The sequence below is a fragment of the Haliotis rubra genome, unplaced genomic scaffold (genome assembly GCF_003918875.1).
Source record: "Haliotis rubra isolate DU_JTF1 unplaced genomic scaffold, ASM391887v1 Scf640, whole genome shotgun sequence".
Lineage (NCBI taxonomy): Eukaryota > Metazoa > Mollusca > Gastropoda > Lepetellida > Haliotidae > Haliotis > Haliotis rubra.
This window is the reverse complement of record NW_025767347.1, coordinates 324,961-345,092: the sequence shown is the minus strand read 5'-3', so window position 1 is coordinate 345,092 and position 20,132 is coordinate 324,961. Positions and strand designations below refer to the sequence as shown.

General features: G+C 40.5%; 1 protein-coding gene across 5 annotated transcripts in view; it reads left to right on the top strand.

Moving 5' to 3' along the window:
- LOC124256854 overlaps nt 1-20,132 on the top strand; it is a 94,822-nt gene that overhangs the window by 66,531 nt on the left and 8,159 nt on the right. The window contains exon 1 of one of the 5 annotated variants that reach the window (XM_046690824.1): nt 3,105-3,269. The exons of 3 other annotated variants lie outside the window; for them this stretch is intronic. The gene's annotated coding sequence lies outside the window, so the exon portion shown is untranslated. Of the gene's footprint in view, nt 1-3,104; nt 3,270-13,361; nt 13,640-20,132 lie in introns of those variants that run through there. One more of the 5 variants, XM_046690821.1, reaches the window with a different exon arrangement.

Here is a 20,132-nt window from a genome sequence, read left to right as displayed (position 1 = left end):
TTGAGGACTATTTGAGGCATAAAACATAATTCACTCAATACATACTCTCAGTATCCTGGGTTTCTATACAAATTGTGTGAATTCGAAGTCCAAATTGACTCTGTTGGGGGATGCAGAGAAATGACTCATTCAAAAATCATATTTCTGTGTCAAGATCCTCATCTTACAGCTAACCAGAGTGATTCGTAACATAATTATGGAAGTGCTCACAGAAAGTTACATGATGTGAGTGAGTGAGTGAGTGAGTAAGTTGCTTTTAGCAATAGTCCAGCAATATCACGGCAGGGGACACCAGAAATGGGCTTCACACATTGTACCCATGTAGGGAATCGAACCCGGGTCTTCAGCGTGACTAGCCACGCTTTAACCACTAGGCTACCCCACCGTCCCGTTTCAGTATATGGGCATTGAAATGTAATTATACTCTCCCATATAAACAAATGCCATCTTATCGAACAAAGGTTGTCCATACGAAGTGACAGGTTTCTTTCCATTTCTTGAACACCTGGTGTTCAGGTTGATTTTCATCTCTCAGTTCTTATTATTTGCACTGTTGTGTAGGCTTTCACGCCCAATCTCTTCTAGCAAATATGTGTGACTGATTATTGTTTTGTCGTTGACAGTTTATGTTGGCTTGGGTTTTGTGTGTTTTGTTAAGGATTTTGTTAGGGGTGGGGTCTCAACAAAGTGAGCCGAATTTGGCGTCTTGGTCCATGAGGTCACATGGTTTGTTGATACAATTTAATATACCTCTGTCTTTATACTCCAGTGATGTGCTTATCGAATCCACGATCTACCGTATCAGATACGAGTAAATGTGTGGTCTGGAATATTTTCAAACATTCCATTCAAAATAATTTTAGTCACATAATCAGCAATCAGAATAATGACTAATTTAAAACGCCCACTAATTCCGCTGTTAATAAGAGAGAAAACACATTCACACATTAATTGTCCGATACAATCGGTTCCATTGTTCAATGTCAATACTCTAATTAATGCCCGTTACCAAAAAAACATCGACATCGCCGAAGTATGAAGGAGAACTAATTTGACACGACCCTAGCGGTAATAGTCTTATGAGTAGGGGGAGATAACTCCTGATTGGCCTATTGTCTATTCGGTGTCTGAAAACAAACCATTTGCTGGTGTAGTCTCAACCATTGCTTCACCAGTGTACCGGACAATGGTCGAGATACTCATGCTTAACATTCCGGTAGCCTATCGTACAGATTGTGCAGGTCGTGACAGAAAGGGCATGTACAGTAATATGCACGTTTGTAACAATGCCCACATTGTAGTCCGCTGTTTGCTAATCCGAGAATTAACACCCCTGTGTTGTAAATCCGATCTTGCTCTTAATACCCTCAACGCTTCTTAGCGGATTAACGACTTGAAGACATGAATAGGGATTAGTAGATTACAGCAATGTCAAGTTGTAGCAAGTTTATAAACATTGGGTTTGTCAAGCGGTCAGAAGATGTGGTGGCAGTTCTTGCTGACCTTGTCCATGGTCACTTCACTTGAAGAAGTAGGATATATTCATATTGACGTAAGTACCTTTGTGCCTTTGCATCTTGTAAACACGTTCATAAATATAGATCTTGTATAATGTATATCATAATGTGCCGATGTATATTGTTGGTGTATTGTTATATATAATTATGTATTGGTCAACCGGTCTCTGAGGTTTTTGAAATAGGATATTGATAAGGGATTGTTTCTCACAGAACACGTGATAGTGATGTATGTTACTTCTTCTGATAGTTTCAGTACCGTTACTGGTCCTGAACCTAAGAGGTTTGCAAACATTACCCAACTTGATTTGCCTTTTTACATTTTGATATCCGCACAGTCACACGGCGTGTTTATTGCTCCTCTGCCAAGTGCAAGGCATATATACCTGAACTTTTACTAAGGACAACACCTTTGCCTGAAGTTGACTATATAGGTGTCAAGCAAATGTTGAGTTAAAAGTGGCTCCGAACATCGTGTTTAACAAATAGAAAAGTTGATATACCAACTGTTTATGACGCAAGTTCGTCTCTTCTAAATGTCCCTCAAAGAACTCAAATGTTCTGATATCATTTTTTTCTTAGACGGGACCGATCAGTTTATTATTTTAACACAGGACATCTAGCATGTCTGAAAGCTATTTACTTTCGTGTATGTAAAATTGGGGCATCCAGAATATATTTAATGTTATAACCTCTGATTACTATCACAACACCTGTATGCAATATATTTTGTGTATATCGCGCTACTGTTGATACAGAAGTTATAAAGTTGTATGTTGTACGTGAATGTGATGCAGAGATATGTTGTTTAGTGGAGTCCACATAAACTAGTGATTCCAGATTAAAGTATGTGCGTTTCACTCAGAAAAAAATGTCTGAAATCCTTTCAATTATTAATTCACTATTATTTCTCTATGTGGTGCCACCCGGAGCCTGATACGTACACATGTATCTTTAATAAGAAGTTAAATCATCCGAATATCTGTATTATCGTTAGAATATTAAATAACTGTGGGATCATCAAACATCATAAGGGTGCCTGGTCAAGCGGGTGGTGTTTTTACCATGAGCACAGTAGGGCGGTTGTTCGATTTTTGCTTACTAAACCCAGAACACGTTAGAAAATAGCATGTGTTGTTACCTGCCTGACACTAGAAGATACTCAGCCATCACAATAAGACTGACTCCAGCAGATATACACACCCGTATGAATGCATGTCACTACATAAGTTGAATAATCTTGAAAGCGACGTTAAACCCTATTTTATACACCAACGTCACCCTTTTCATTCATCCCGACATCCGCTCAGCTATCAAAAAGCCTCCACGATGCATCAAAAAGTCACCAATAACACAAGACGAAGCTGTCTGTAGTTACACCGCATTTAAGATGTTGTAAACACTGACTGTCAACTTGACAGAACACGTTGATGACCTTTCAACAACTGTATCAAAATGGCGTCGCTCTCTTTATTCCCTCTTTTGCGCATGGTCGGTTTTCACCCAGCATGCCTTGCGACGCGCTGCTTCTTTTATCTGAATATGTTGTTAATGTGTCGTGTCTCTCTGTGGGGGTGAATTTATGGCAGGAAAATGGCGTAATTCAGAAAAGAATTCTCATTACTGCTGTTCAGAAAAATGCCGCTATCCCCACACAGGAGCATTCAGTGCTCTCAAGTACAGGAAGGCATATCTCAGAATCCCGGTCAGGACTCAGCATAGGTTTGCTGTCGCGAGGGTCAACTTTACAAGGTGGGTGGCCTGAGAGTTTTGTGGTGACTGAGAAGATATAATACACAGGTAGCAGTGTGATGATGTCTGTCCTGATGTACTCCAACAGCGGGCGGTTATTCTTGTAAAGGGGCAACTGGCCCATTGAACGTGCACTATTGTCACATATCGCATAAAGTGAGTGAGTTTAGTTTTACGCCGCATTTAGCAATATTCCAACAATATCACGCCGCGGGACACCAGACACGGGCTTCGCATTGCACCCATGTGGGGAATCGAACCCGGGTCTTCGGCATGACGTGCGAACGCCTTAACCATTGTGCTACCCTACCCCATCGTCCCGAATGTTTGAAAGAGCTCTGTTTGTGCAGACATAAAACTGAAATCACATTCAAACATGCACACAGATGAGCAAAGCCGTCTACACTCATGGTCGTACACAACTGAACTTCCTTTCGGGAACCATTTCTCTTTTCGAGTAAAAACACACATTTTCCAATTTCATAGCCTCTATTGTTCCAGGTAAGCAACGATATCAGATGTTTGCGTACAGTACTATTTTTAAGAATACTATAATCATGTCCAGAATGATCAACCAGAAATGGTATCTTTTGGATTAATGACACAACGGAAAAGACACAGGAGTCCGCACAATTGCATACAACAATATCTACCTCTTTTACGTGAATGAAACTCTATGATATGATTGGATTCAGCAATCCGTGATTGTTGCAGGAGGCAACTGACGAGAAGTGAGTGAGTTTAGTTTTACGCCGCTGTTAGCAATATTCCAGCAATATCACGGCGGGGACACCAGAAATGGGCTTAACACATTGTACCCACGTGGGGAATCGAACCCGGGTCTTCGGCGTGACGAGCGAACGCTTTAACCACTAGGCTACCCCAAAGTCCCACTGACGAGAAGAGGTGGGCAGAAAGTTAACTCTCCTTTACCGGCATTAAAATATTCGAGACAACAGATGTAACCATCATGGGCCTCCGAATATTTGGATTCCGAGGTTCGAGACGAACGGGTGTCGATATTAGACCGTAAGCTCCATAAGAAATGCGCCGTGACGTTTACGTTAAATACAGTATTTACGACATTTCGATATAATTAACTTCACGTTCGAGACAAAGGGGTGTAGTTTTTAGTCCGTAACACCAACATAAACTATGCTATGACCATGATGTGATATATTCACGTTATTTCGAGGTAATTCAGCGATGCCGGTATCAGGCCTCATACCAATACGATTTCTGCCGTAACTATGACTATGTATATTTTTATGTTTCGAGATAATTAATTTCGAGTTAACGGGGTTGCACTTAAATTCATCAGTTATCGATTCTGATTCGTTGTTGATGAACGTAAGACCTCATTACTCCGGTAAAACCCAAATCAAACTTTATCTCAAGAAATAATCACCTTTCTATGACTACTACTAAAGTGCTGTTGAAGTAAACTATTTACCGGTTTTTCTAATTAGCCTCAGCTGTTGTTGGCAGGATTTATCGATATTTTGCCGGCATTACATTCATTATATCGCTCCATCCCCACCTCGAACCACAATGCTTCACGCACGTGTTGGATACGCTAGATAATTAACACCCTTGTCCCAAGGTGACATATTGCGGGTCAAAGGTCGCGTTACGGTCACCATCGATACGTTGTCCAAACCCACGCATGTCTTACCACAACGTCCAACACGTCCCCGGCCTCAGACCGACGACATCTCCGAGATAAGAGTTAATAATAACAATTTCTATCTCGCATAATCGATATTTTACATGTTCGGTTTAATAGCTTACATCTAAAGATTAGCGGATATGGTCCGCCTTGTAACTTATTGATTTGAAGGCATGAATTTATCCTGAATAATGTTTGTATTTATCAAAACGAGGTCTTCAAAAAGCATATTAACCTTTAAAACCTAGCTCGTCCTCGGCGAATAAATATTTAATGGCTCTATTAAATGCTATCGTAATTACGAGTTTGACGTTGTTGTAGTTTCTGACAAAGACACGATGTAGGATATGCTTCAGAAGAAGCAAAGGAACACCATTGCTCTTCATTGCTGTAGTATACATGATAACCTTTAAATATCGGTTTTATCTTCGACGAATAAATATTTAATCGCCCCAATGGCTATAGTAAGTTAGAGTGTGGCGATGTTAGCAATTAGCTGATGTTGATTGGATTGTTTGAACGTATCTAAAATACCGTTTTCCCAAAGTGAAACTATTTGGCACCGTTAACCGATATTCAATGCATTTTCAGATATTGCTTCCATAAAGAATTTAAGACATTGAAGACGATATTGTGTCTGGTGAAGACCAAAATAATCTAATAATCCTGTTAGAAATGACATTAATTTGTACTTTGTAAGGATTTATGTATTAATCTAAGACACTTGCTTCCTAACGATAGTATGTCTGCTTAATAAGATGCCTCAAAACAGACAGTCCCAGTAAAGCGAAGGCAATGATAATTAATCACTATATCTAAATAATAATGGACAAACCAGCCACTGTAATCTGTCTAGTTTGTATAGGGTGTTTCAAACAAACATGTTTCAATGAAAGCAGATAATATGTCAGTTGATCACGATTTTTGCGACAAAATGTTTTAAATAGGTCAAATTTTAACGACAGTGATGAAAACATTGAATAAAATTGACAGTGATCTGTGTATTGGTTTAGAAACATGCGTGAATCCGTGGTTGTATTGATCGATCTGTGCTTGAATGCTTGGGTCTGTGCTTGTATGGATGGATCTGTGGTTGTATGCATGGATCTGTGGTTGTTGCATGGATCGATCTGTGGTTGTAATATACATGGATGGATCTGTGGTTGTATGCATGGATCTGTGCTTGTATGGATCGATCTGTGGTTGTATCATGGATCTGTGGTTGTATGGATCGATCTGTGGTTGTATGGATGGGTCTGTGCTTGCATGGATGGTTGTATATGTGTGATTGTATGGATCGATCTGTGGTTGTATGCATGGATCTGTGTTGTTGTATGTATGGATGGGTCGATCTGTGGTTGTATGGATGGATCTGTGCTTGTATGGATGTGATGTGTGCTTGTATGCATGGGATCTGTGGTTGTTGGATCGATCTGTGGTTGTATGCATGGATCTGTGGTTGTATCTGATCTGTGGTTGTATGCATCGATCTGTGGTTGTATGGATCGATCTGTGGTTGTATGGATCGATCTGTGGTTGTAAGGATCGATCTGTGGTTGTATGGATCGATCTGTGGTTGTATGGATCGATCTGTGGTTGTATGCATGGGTATGTGCTGTGGTTGTATGCATGGATCTGTGGTTGTATGGATCGATCTGTGGTTGTATGGATCGATCTGTGGTTGTAAGGATCGATCTGTGGTTGTATGCATGGATCTGTGGTTGTATGGATCGATCTGTGGTTGTATGCAGGATCGATCTGTGGTTGTATGCATGGATCTGTGGTTGTATGGATCGATCTGTGGTTGTATGGATCGATCTGTGGTTGTATGGATCGATCTGTGGTTGTAAGGATCGATCTGTGGTTGTATAAGGATCGATCTGTGGTTGTATGGATGGATCTGTGGTTGTATGCATGGATCTGTGGTTGTATGCATGGATCTGTGGTTGTATGCATGGATCTGTGGTTGTATGGATCGATCTGTGGTTGTATGCATGAATTTGTGGTTGTATGGATCGATCTGTGGTTGTATGGATCGATCTGTGGTTGTATGGATCGATCTGTGGTTGTATGCATGGATCTGTGGTTGTATGGATAGATCTGTGGTTGTATGCATTTGTATGTGGCTGTATGCATGAATTTGTGCTTGTATGCATTAGTGGTGGTCCGATTAATTGAAATAATCGAAGATTGGTCGCAGTGACTAAACGACCAAGCAATCGAACATGCTTTCTCATAATCGAACACAAACAATCTTGGAACACTTGTTTGCATTAACAATATTTTTCACAGGGATGGTTTTGTCTGTGTCATGAAATTTACATGTCATAAGCACTACAAGCTCGTTCCAAGTCATGATTGAATTTATCTTAAAGAATCCAGGAAATCTGTGTTCCTAACATACTTATCATCATTTAACTATGCGAAATTTGTAAATGGATTTTATGCAATTTGCAAAAATCCCAAAACACTACATGTTTTTTCTTTATTTTTTGTGTGCATTAACAAAAAATAACAGGAACATTTGATAAATGACGCTAACCAATTATTTTCGATGATTAATCGGTTGTAATGGACCAATCATCAATTATTAGACTTTTACCAATATCTCAACACTAGTATGCATGGGTCTGTGGTTGTATGCATGGGTCTGTGCTTGTATGCATGGATTTGTTTGTATGGATTGATCTGTGGTTGTATGCATGGGTCTGTGCTTGTATGCATGGATTTGTTTGTATGGATTGATCAGTGGTTGTATGCATGGATCTGTGCTTATATGCTGCTGAGTAAGAGCATCCGTGTGTTCAGATGCAACTCTAGGTGCCCTCGATGTGTCAAACGTCCCTCTTCAGCAGATAAGGATAAAAAAGGGGATGCTCTGAATAAAATATGAGCTTAGCGCTTCGAGGTGAAGTGGAGCTTGGTGATATTGCTTGCTGGAGCAGAAGACCACCGGATAACCTTTTCCTCACAGACACAGGTTGTGCAGTTTATAATATGGAATCACTGGAACGTGTCATGCTTTACATCGCCCACAACCATGCATGTGATGTTTGAGATCCAAAGGGTTGGGCGTGGAGGTTTCTCGGTGTTGGTGAAACGCGATAACTTTAGAATGGTTAAGATATGTTATTGGTTACATTATCTGATGATTAAAGTGTGCGTGGTTACATACAGCGTCTTGGTGGGGGCGATTAATCCTCGAGTATCTTGGGAGTGTCCATTCTTTCTTGACATACTCTGCCTGCCATTCGCCGCTGCATCTTTCTGTTCGTATACTCCAACGTTCAATGTAGCTATACTCTATAATAATAATAATGTATGTATGTTATACCCGGATAGTAGAGAATGGAAATATCCATGCAAATGTATTTGAAACAAAAGACTTGTGCGTCGAGGGGCGGTGGGTAGCCCAGTGGTTAAAGCGTTCGCTAGTCAGGTCAAACGCCCGGGTTCGAGTCCCCACATGGGTACAATGTGTAAAACATATTTTCGGTGTTCCCGTCGTGATTGTACTGGCATATTGCTAAAGGCGGCGGAAAACTATACTCACTCACTCGCGTATGGGTAGAGGTACCAGGCTTGGTGAACTGGGCAATCCGGTGCCGCCGCACTTCAATGGCATAATTCATGCTTATGATATCAATCACTAATTTTTCAAGCCCGTGTTCGATTTATTTTTATATACATGTATTTAGTCGTCATGGTACCGCGATTCTGGTGATTGAGGCCCGAACCACTGAGTAACCTGGGTTTTCCTCCCACATGTAACTGGAATAGAGTCATCGTATCCCAATTGATCAGTGCTCATGTTGTCAATCACTGGATTGTCTGATGCAGATTCGATTATTCTCAGGATCGCGGTGATATTGATGAGCGAGGGGCGTTACAGAAAGAAAGAAAGAAATATTTTATGTGTCTAATTTCAACACCTACATGATGTGACAAGGAATCATTTTACCCCCGTCATAGTTATAAATGAAATCTCCCGATTTTATTGCCACACATTCAGCTCAATAATGAGTGAAATTGGAAAGCGAGTGATGTCACGTGACATGCTCAAATCTTATCTTATCTACGTTAATTTCTCATGTGTGTGATCAGCAAGAATTCCGCAGGCAACAGGAGACGCTTAGATAACGAATCGTGATAGAGAGGTTTTTATCTCCATGGAAACCAAGACATAGAAATCGATATGCTTGAAATAAGCAATGTACATAGGCAGTGGTGGCTTAGATATATATGTGTGTCACAGTGCCGTCCACGTAATGACGGCAGGTGCGTGCATCTACAACGTTGCTGCACACGAACAGTCGTGACTGTAGCCGCTTATGCTTTTGAGCTAAACTTAAGACAGATCCCATTCAATTAAGAGAATACCTTTTTTGTTAATTAATGTGAATATTTTTTTCATAACGACCTGCGCAGGTGTTTTTGGTATTCGTAATGACGCATTGGTCAAACTGTGGTCACTTCCGACCCCCTTTGTGCGAGGAACACCTACGCTTGTAAGACGCGACTTAAATGGGGGGGGGAAGGGAAGTGGTGGTGGTCAAGTACTGGGTGAGCGAGTAAGTGAGAGGTTTTACACCGCTTTTAGCAATATTCCATCAATATCACGACAGGGGAAGACAGAAATGGGCTTCACACATTGTACCCATGTGGGAATCGAACCCGGATGTTCAGCTTGACGATCAAACGCCTTAACCACTAGGCTACGCCACCGCCTCCCAAGTCATGTAAGGTATCCCTATGTTCACGATGTCAGTCATAGGATTGTCTGGTCCATAGTTGGGCCAAGGCCGTGAGATTTACTGGCCCGACTGGATTTTTACTAGCCACGGACTAGCGGGTCAGTGTTTATTTCGCACACTGTTTCTGGTATCTAATATTGATATTGCATCGGCCTGTATTCTGGACCTGTAGTACCGAGATCCATTTGATGAGCTGTACCACGACCTCAGCACAATCTGAAAACCGTTATAACTCTTTGCGCAGAGTTAATAAGAAACCATGACTTGCGCACAGCTGAGCAATTGACCACTGTTCTCGGTGCCTGTTTGGTACCTCTTGACCTTATCGGAAGTCAGGAGAGAACCCATGGTCTCCGCTCGGACCACAGCCCTTCTCTCAGTCTCGTTGATTCAGACATGGGGAGTCTCCATATTTTCCAGAAAGTTCTTAGTTGGCTCAAATCGGCTGCTCTCTCTTGAAGTCACGTCCTTAAGCAGAGGTGACTGAGGTGATCCTGACCAGCCTGACTGTCCACCACCCACCCAACCCCAGAACCAATCTTCTGCTTGTCAATTAATTCTAAAATTATGAGAATAATGGTGACAAATGGTATGAGGAGTAATATTAGTGCCATGTCATTTAACCGGACTAATGGATAAACGAATTTCCACAGATATATCCTCCTCTCGCAACATCCGGCTCTCTATCTTCTCTGCTCTAAACCCTGGTCTGGGCGCTGTTCCACAAGGCGATCTAAACACAACGTCGACCGTAAGCCTATGTAAAGTATAGCAATTACAATCACCTTAGCTCTGGGATCGCTTTGTGGAACAGGTCTCTGATATAGTTTTTGCTTGTGGGCAAATGCATTATTCCGACGTATGTTGTTTCGTGGCTATCGATCTTGTCCGCCACAGAATATTCCGAACTTTGGAGACTCGTATTTGACGTATGCAGTGGATCTTTCCATAGCGAGCCGTTGTAGTAATGGTAAATCTACTGTCTCCTATAATGAGATGACATTTTGCACGAAGGTTGTTCAGTAAGAATGAAATGCAGGTCCGTCTACCAGTAATCGAAAAATATATATAGACCGAATATTCCGACTGTTTTACACGCTGAAAGATTAGAGTTTCTGGAATTCTCTTCAATCATCAAGGTCAGGGTTTGATTCGCCTCATGTTTACATCGGGTGGATCCCATTTCCGGGTGGACCAATCGTGATATTCTTAAATACAAGGCGCTAAAGAATAATCCCTCACTGGCTCGTTTTATCCATTTTCACCCATTATTCGTGTAGACTGTCTCTAAGAAATATTATTAAGGGAGACGGTGGGGTAGTCTTGTGGTTAAAGCGTTTACTTGTCATGCCGAAGACCCGGGTTCGATTCCACATATGGGCGCAATGTGTGAAGCCCATTTCTGTTGTCACCCACCGTGATATTACTGAAATATTGCTGAAAACGATGTACATCTCACTCACTCATTCACCCATTATTATGGTTTGTTGTCCTGCCGATTCTCGATGGTATGTTTGTCAGATACATTGAGTTTTCTTCAAGATTTATACTTTGATTTGACACTGTCATTTGAAACCTCTGACACAGCAGAGGTTATTTCTGAATATGTTACATAGTTGGGTTTTTTTCAAAATGCATTTGAAACTCTTGATTGATCAATCATATCTGGCTATTTTCTATATACGCCATACAGTTATAAGTGTTAACAAAGCTAACGTAAGACACAGAAAGACACCATGTTACTTCAGGCATATAACTGTGATTTGAAACCTTCCACAGCAATCACACCAGAGTATTTTAGACAAGTTAGATAGTTTTCAATTAGTCCTAAATTAAATACCAGGCATAAAGACCAGACGATGCTTTGTCACAATAGGCATGTGATGTGATTTGAAACCTCTGATTGTCCAATCAACTCAGCTCATTCTCTAAATACCATGAAGAGGCCCTTATACAAGCGCAGCCTTACTGAACGAAAGTACAAAGACAGACCCAGAAAAGATGTGCTACTGTAGTCTTCAAATCCGATTAAACACACAGCACACTTACACCAGCTTTCCAGATATAACTCCCAACAAATTGAAGCTGCGTTGAGAACGTTCCGATATATGACCTGTCACTGCCGGAAACATCCGAGCACCAGATATATTGAATCACTCGCCTTATTAGAGTATAATGAACGATCCCTCATATTGCCCCGGACAGATAAGTTACCAAGTCCAAGATAAGGTATTGGAGGATACAGACTCTTTGCATTGTAGGGTCATTTATTTGAGAGCGAATGTGTGATAAGCGATACCTCTTTGCGCAGTGTGGACAATAGTCTGTAAAGGGCAAATGGCTTCTGACGCCAAGGGACCGGTCATTTTACTTAGTTGACTTTCAAGCAAAGATCAAACTAAACTCTCAAAAGAAAATGTTTACCTAATGAGCAAATATATAACCACAGTGTGACATTTTAACGACCCGAAGCTCTGACAAAGCCGAATATATCGCCATGTATTAAGGCTACTTTTCACCATTGTAAACATTTAACGTCAGACGGTAGCGATACTAGCGCTGCTGTGGAGCTTTGAGGAATTTGAGTAAACGTGTGACGTGGAATAACGTTGAGCATAACGTGAGTTCATTACGTTACTGTTCCATCAAGGTAAATAACGTGTCGAATATTTTCCCATTATTCCGATTGTGGTCTATAGACTTTGTAGCCTAGTGGTATATTTCTCTGTCTGGAGCCACGAGCCACGTAAGGAATTGGGGGTCTTGGGTTCCAATGACAGATTCGCCTTGACGATAACTCTTAGTCCTTTCGCCAAATACGCGTGTTTGCAAGTTCCGAAGAGCGGTAATCGTTTAAGCTCTGTGCAACATTATTCTAACATGCTTTAAGCAAATAATTAAAACAAACCAACCAACAAACAAATAAATATTTAAATCAGCTGGCACATTCATACCAAGTGACATGGGCTTCATCAACCAATACCTGCCGTTTGAGGTGACTAGCGGTACCGGAGACTCATGATTTCAATCAGTTGATTGTCTGGTCCACACTTTAGCATTTATAGTCCACCATCTTAGCTGAAGTATTGCTGACTGCGGCGTTAAAGGCAAACAAACACACACTCCTACACAGAATTGTCATTTTTATGTCATTTTTACCTCACATGACTAAACAGAACGAGGATACCGCGTTCTCAAAAAACATAAAAAAACACCCATTTACATGTCAGCTACCTAATGGCTGATGTATATTAAGTTTGAGAAGCTAGCTATCACCAAGAAACACGATCTCTAAATCAACCCCTCAAACCAGCAATCTCACTCAAGTCAATCTCGCTGAAATTCAATGACGATGTTTTTGTTGTAACAACAACGTACCCTATCACTCCGTCGCGAGCCGAGACCCGACTATCTCCCAAACACTATAATCTACTTTCAGCTATGCCAAAAAAAGACACACTCAGTGTTATACCTCCTTAGAAACATCCACTCAAGTTCCCGTGACCCACATACGCACAAAAGCCGTGTTGCATGCCAGAATCCATCGAGAAAATAACAGTCCCCTTTTCTTTACCTGCCGCGAAAACTGACACACACGACGTGGCATACACGAACTAACTACGGCCTCTCCCCTCCCTACCTACACACAATGCTTCATTGAGTCTGGGAGATTGTGAAGAGGACCTGTTAATATCATGTTTCTTGACCCAGGGGTAATTACATAGAGAGCCCGGCCCGACCCAGTCGGCCTTTCAAACACAACCCGCCTGTTTGGAATGTGGCTGTGACCTCCACCAGGGGTCGCGACGATTTACCTGTAGAGACACTAGTGTCTCATTCTGAGCAAGACGTGGAACGCGAAGGTTCAACCATCTCTCGCTTGCCATTTGAAGGCTTGGGATATTAAGTCACTGGATATACCGATGGCGTTTTACCTGTAGCTTAAGGTAACGTGTCTTAGGTCTTAGATGGGTGATTTAGTTGTTTGCTCTGTGGATAAGTATCGGCCGTTGTCAGTGTATTACTTCAGGATTTCACGTTAACAATATGCCTGGACGTGTAGCGTTTCGCTGGGTTATAAACAACGCTGACAGCATACCCTTCTATGTGGGATTGGGACAGGTCGATACTTATATGTCTCTGAAATGTAAATGTTTTAAGATGTGGGGTTTTGTTTTATCCTCAGATAAATATTAGAATTGGCCCTAGAGAATCTCTTCATTTTTACCGACATGTTTTTAGCGTCTGTTTTAGAGTCGGTTAGCCGTGTGATGAAGTTGTTGATATCTGATGGGCTTCGTTAGACACCTGTAACTAGTCACACATTGGCGTCAGGGGGTCAGGGGACACTTACACATTTTAGAACCATTTCTACACCCGTGTCATTGTGAGCTTACAACTGAAATACCGTGCAGACTGTGTTTACCTGTGGTCTACACCACGACTGTGGAATTTATATTTTTTGCCATTTTCACTAAAAACTTTGGCAAGTCCGGATAAAACTAAACCCTGTATATTTTCTTGAATCCACGTACGAAAACAACAGCGAAGGAAAAGTCCTTATGTGAAAAATAGATTTTAAAGAAATGTTGTCATAGACTAAGATTCCGTCTAAACCCACCCCTCTGAACCCAGGTTTCACAGAGGTCGGGACGGTGGGTAGCCTGGTGTTTAAAGCGTTCGCTCGTCACGCCGAAGACCCGGGTTCGATTCCCCACATGGGTACAATGTGTGAATCCCATTTCTGGTGTCCCCCGCCGTAAACAGAGGTCATTGTTACCTTAATAACGTCAAATGGCGATACCGAAACTACAAATTGTAAAAAAGTAAATTGAAACCCGAACCCTGTGACGTCAATACCTCTGATAAAGTTCACGTAAAGTGGTCTGCGAATACCGTTCATTTTAAAGAATGTTTAAAGAATGTGTTTTCCTTTCTTTTGAAAAACTTTGGAAATTAACTCGTATTCATTTTAATACAGTTTAATTCGAAACTACCTCTGACATTAACGTTTGATATGTTGGAAACCTGTACCTGTTATGTACCTGGATATGTGGTATAGGAATGTGGTATATGAATGTGGTATATGAATGTGGTATACGATATGCAGTAAGGGGCATTCCAGGTGGCCAGTCGATATATCAGTACCATCTAGGAATGCCGGTGATTATGTAGACAATGTATATACAATGTAGCAAATATTACTGCTGAATAAAATATATCCACGGTGCTTTAGGTACAACTCTGCGGGTAGTATTGATTTAATCATTGTACCTAGAGCCCTCAGTAGAACATGGACACAAACCATACAGTACTTGGAGTGTGTGTATATTGATAACTGGTTCGATAGTCAGTTGATATTGTTAACATTGGCGCCACAGGTTCATTGATGGTTAAACCTGTAACGAGTTCGCATCCAGTGTTGGTCAAATGTTAGTCTAGGATCCTAGATAATCTCTTCATCAGAACATAGTAGTTGTCTAATTGTTGTAGACTAGTCTATCATGGTCTCTGAGGATATACGCTCATACAATGTAAATTTCGTAATTTAATATCCCTATTGATAATACTTCCTGACTCACTTGTGAAATCGGTAAAATACTAACATGTCCTTAAGTCCATGAACAGTATTTTTGCCTTCTATCCGGTCCATTCTGTAATTCCACTGCTCTAAATGAAGTAAGTCGAGATTTTCCAAATGTTCTCTACGAAGTCTTCCATCTCATTTAGGCTAATTCTCATTGTATAAAATATATGCAGTTGCTTGTATATATCTAATATATGTTTATAGTATTAATGTTAATCCAGCATTACATGTATACAACACACCAATACGACCAAGCATATTTCTTACTTTCAATATGGCGGATACATGTCCTAAAATGTTCCAAACACGGATACCCTTAAAATGTTTCAAACACGGATAGACTTAAAATGTCCAAACACGGATACCCTTAAAATGTTCCAAACACGTAATTTACAAAGAAAGAAATTCGGCACCAGTCATAAAAAAATGTGGGATCTCAAGACGTAATGGTGAACATTATGTATCGCGAGACAATCTTCTTCAAGGCAGATACCCAGTATCGTGGGTCCGAGTCCTTGCGCGGTCTGGTTTTGTTTTTGTCAGCTCCATAATGTTCCAGTGGCTTTTTCCAAATTGGTGAACGATCTGCTCCAGGGGTTCCTCTGACACCAAACTGAGGCTCCGCCATTATACCAACTCGCTCACTTTCATTCAATATTCACAGGCGTGTTTTAGGACACTTGTGCCCATACGATACGCATCGATTAAAAATACATATTCGGGCTTTCAGTTGTCGAACCTTCATTGGAAAGTCTCATGCATCGGGCAAGACATAAACGTTGCGTGTCCCGGGGACGTAGTTGCCAAACACGACATGTAACCCACACACGAGGGATTATGTACGAGGTATTTGCGTCTTGAGTTAACAAGCTTCCAGCTTACCTCGGGATAAGTGACAAGGTAAAATAATGTTTATATGCCGCGAGGACTGGGAAAAAGAGTATGCCACATTCTTCCCAACAAAATAACAATTGTACAGCTGTTTTGTCAGTGTCTGGACGAAACGTCAACATCTGACTCTAATCTGGGTTATTTCTGAACGTTGACGCCCCACCCAGTTTTACACCATGTAGTTATTGCTGCCATGACGGAACTGGTCGCTGGGGCTACAAGTTTCTTTGTGACAGGCTGAAAATGGCCTCCTTGATTGCACGACCTGTACTCTGTAATTTGTGAATGTTAACTGTCGTGATGTACTGTACCACCTACTGTACGTCTGTACGCCCCAGAGTCCTCGTGAACTAGGTCGCCATCAATCTTAGCTTAATTCTCGTACCAGGTGATCATGTCGGGTGGTGAGACTGGAATGATTGGTCGTCATGTCACGGAGTGTTGGGTATAAAGACGCTGTGTTCGATGTTCGCAGTGGTTGTGTCATCATTCACTGGTTGGTCTGATCCAGACTCGTTTATCTGAATTCAGAGTCTTGTAGCTTGTATACCTTCGCAGTTTGGCGTTAGATATCAAACAGGCCTTTGAGACAATGTGAGATGTTGTTGGGGTTGTTGTTACGGTGCTAAACCTGTGAGTTGCACGACGATAAAGTTGTTTAAATAAAGGAAGTGTGATATACTGAATAGTTCCTACACGATATCACCGCCATAATGTAAACAAACAATATTCAGTGATATCACCGTCATAAATGTAAACAATATTCAGTGATATCACCGTCATAAATGTAAACAATATTCAATGATATCACCGTCATAAATGTAAACAATATTCAGTGATATCACCGTCATAAATGTAAACAATATTCAATGATATCACCCTCATAAATGTAAACAATATTCAGTGATATCACCGTCATAAATGTAAACAATATTCAATGATATCACCGTCATAAATGTAAACAATATTCAGTGATATCACCGTCATAAATGTAAACAATATTCAATGATATCTTGACTAGAATTGATAAAATACTCTTCACTACTGACCAGTCCAGAGATACATTAAACAGGGCTTATAGGCAGATAGCCTAATAGTAGGACAAACTCGTGCACGTCCTTGGCCATTTGTTGACATATTAACCTCGATGTTACGAGCTCACAGCAATGTCTTTACTTTGGAAAAATATAGACAAAAATTATAAACATGCATTATCGACGTCAACTACTGAATTGTTTCTTACCCAATATCTTATTATATTTACATTATCAGGTGTGGGTGTATATATTATTTATCCAATGTTATATGGGGTGTCACACACAAGAAAAGATATCACTGTTTGTATTCAACCTGTCGAGTATACCAAATAGCACCCGCCATAGTGAGTCCACACACTTTACAACCTTGTACAACAGAAAATTCTCAGTGTGTGGTATAGCCCACCTACGTGACCCCATCCCACCCTACCGTCATTCCACATCCTTCCCCACCCATTAACCCACTACTTCCACCAGGGATTATCTTGATCTATGAAAAATTAATATACTCGAGGAAAAAGGTTATGCGAAAACACTTCTGTAATTTTATACCTATGTTTCTGTTTTTGTTGAAAATATTTGCACATACCACTGATTTGTATTTCATAAATATTTAAAATGCCATCAATACTAGATCATAAGATTATGCATGATCAATAATATTTATCCAGATAGTTACTCACTCACTCACTCACTCATTATCTCACTCACTATCTCATCTCGAATATTTCCTGGAGAGCTCCTGAACCGAGTTTGGTTGTATATTTCGAACAAATGGGTATTGTCTGAAATTCAATACAGGATAAGATTTGTAAAAAGTTAATGATATATGGAAACTTATACAACAAGTTGCTTATATATTTTGCAATGTTTTTACAAACACAAATTCTTATTAGGTTTAAACAATGAATTATTAATAAAGTTTTATGTGCATACCAATGGAACGCATGGTTCCTTAGTTCCGACACATGTCAACAACTGTAACGGAAAATTTAATTTTTTTGTAAATATGCATATACTAAATATGTATATACTGAATATGAATCGTGGCTTACATGCTGAATATAACGCTTGACGCTTGATAAGGGAACATATTTCAGGATCCTTTTCAATGTTTTGAATTTAAAAAAAAAACATTTCAAAAATAATACACAATAAAATCTAAACACATCTTCTGTGTATATTTCACGTAAAACATTTAATAAAACGTATATTTCTTTGAGTGCTATGTCAGATGTTCGGAAGTACAATATAGACACATTTTATGGACAACAACTTTCGTGAATGTGAAGAAATAAAAAAACTTGTTAACCATTAAGTTTGCCTTTATAAAACTTATCCCGTGATGCGATTACATGAACAAATGTGGAAACTATTCAGTCACCTTCTGTGTATATTTCGCGTAAGACATTTAATAAAACGTATCCTGTGTTAATTGTTTGCCGACATACAATTACAGGTAAATACTAGAAAATCAATGCTAGTCAAATATACGTTCCAGTCCTGAGTCAATATGGCGACCCTCCCACAACATTGATGGCACTATAGTCCCACTTACTGTGACAGTTCCAAGACGGAAATATATGCTAAGCCGACATATGAATGATGAATTACTTCATCGCTGATAGCTGCTGTAAGAGTAAACCCAACCCACCCACTCACTCACTCACCCAAGCGTCTTGATAACCCAGTCTCACTGCCCACCAAGACAGGATGGGCGATGTGTTGTCTGGTGGGTGGTGCTCGCTCATCACATACACTTACATCTCGTCATGGAAATCAATATATTTTACAGAACAAAATAGTGCTGAGTTATCATAATACAAAATAATAATGAATCCAGAAACTCGTTTTATTTTCTACAGTGATCAAGGCTTGCCAACTATTGTAGACTTGCATGGACTGTGTTGGGTATATTTTGCCAAGGTTTGTGGAACAGACTGGATGATCTGTCTCACAGTCTTTGAACCACATTATTTTCCCTTCCGCCTTCCCTTTCTGCAATGCTAAAGCCCTAAATAAAGCAAGTTTAGAACCTCGGGTTCAGGTTCTGAATCTCAATGGGGCTCCTTTTCAGTTTAAATGAATTATTTGTTTCTAACAAACTTACATAAATTCAGAAACTAAGCGTTAGTCTACAGATTAGCTGGTTACGCTGAAAACTTGGATCAGGTTCCAGATGCGATACTATTTTAAAACTCATTTCCGATGCACCCTCATTACTGACGTCGTAGCGTGCGTATTAAAGCCATATTCATTCACTCACCTTGGAAATACACCCAGCTGACAAAACGCTCCACGAAGAACTGGAGCGGTGGGTTAGCCTAGTGGTTAGAACGTTCGCTTGTCATGCCGAAGACCCGGGTTCGATTCCCCACATGGGAAGCCCATTTCTGGTGTCCCTCGCCGTGATATTGCTGGAATATTGCTAAATGCGGCGTAACATTATTCTCACTCACACTCTCTGATTTAAATTCCTTTCTCTGACGTCATCTGTTTATAATCAGCTCAAAGTAAATCAACAAACATGGATTCCTACTTTGCGATACCTGAGCCGTAAAACCATAAACCCGATCAGCTTATTACCTGAACATTCTTGACATAACAAGCCGCCACCTGTGTCTAATTGCACATATCTTATCAGTTCTGGGAAATACAGGTTAATTAAATCATAAAATCTCACAAACCCAACACAGCGTTTTGTTCCGCTCACACCGCTGACGATAATAAACACGTGCCGAATAATACTTATCACGTTCTACCTTATATCTTATCATCGTCTTATGTCCTTTGTTAGCAACTAATCTCTTTGATCTCGCCGCTCTCCGAGTATGCCTGTTATTACATATGTTTTGAGTACTGTGTTACCTGGAAATACAGGTGGTAAATATTTGCGGAACGCGTGCTGCGATAATTTTGCTGGCT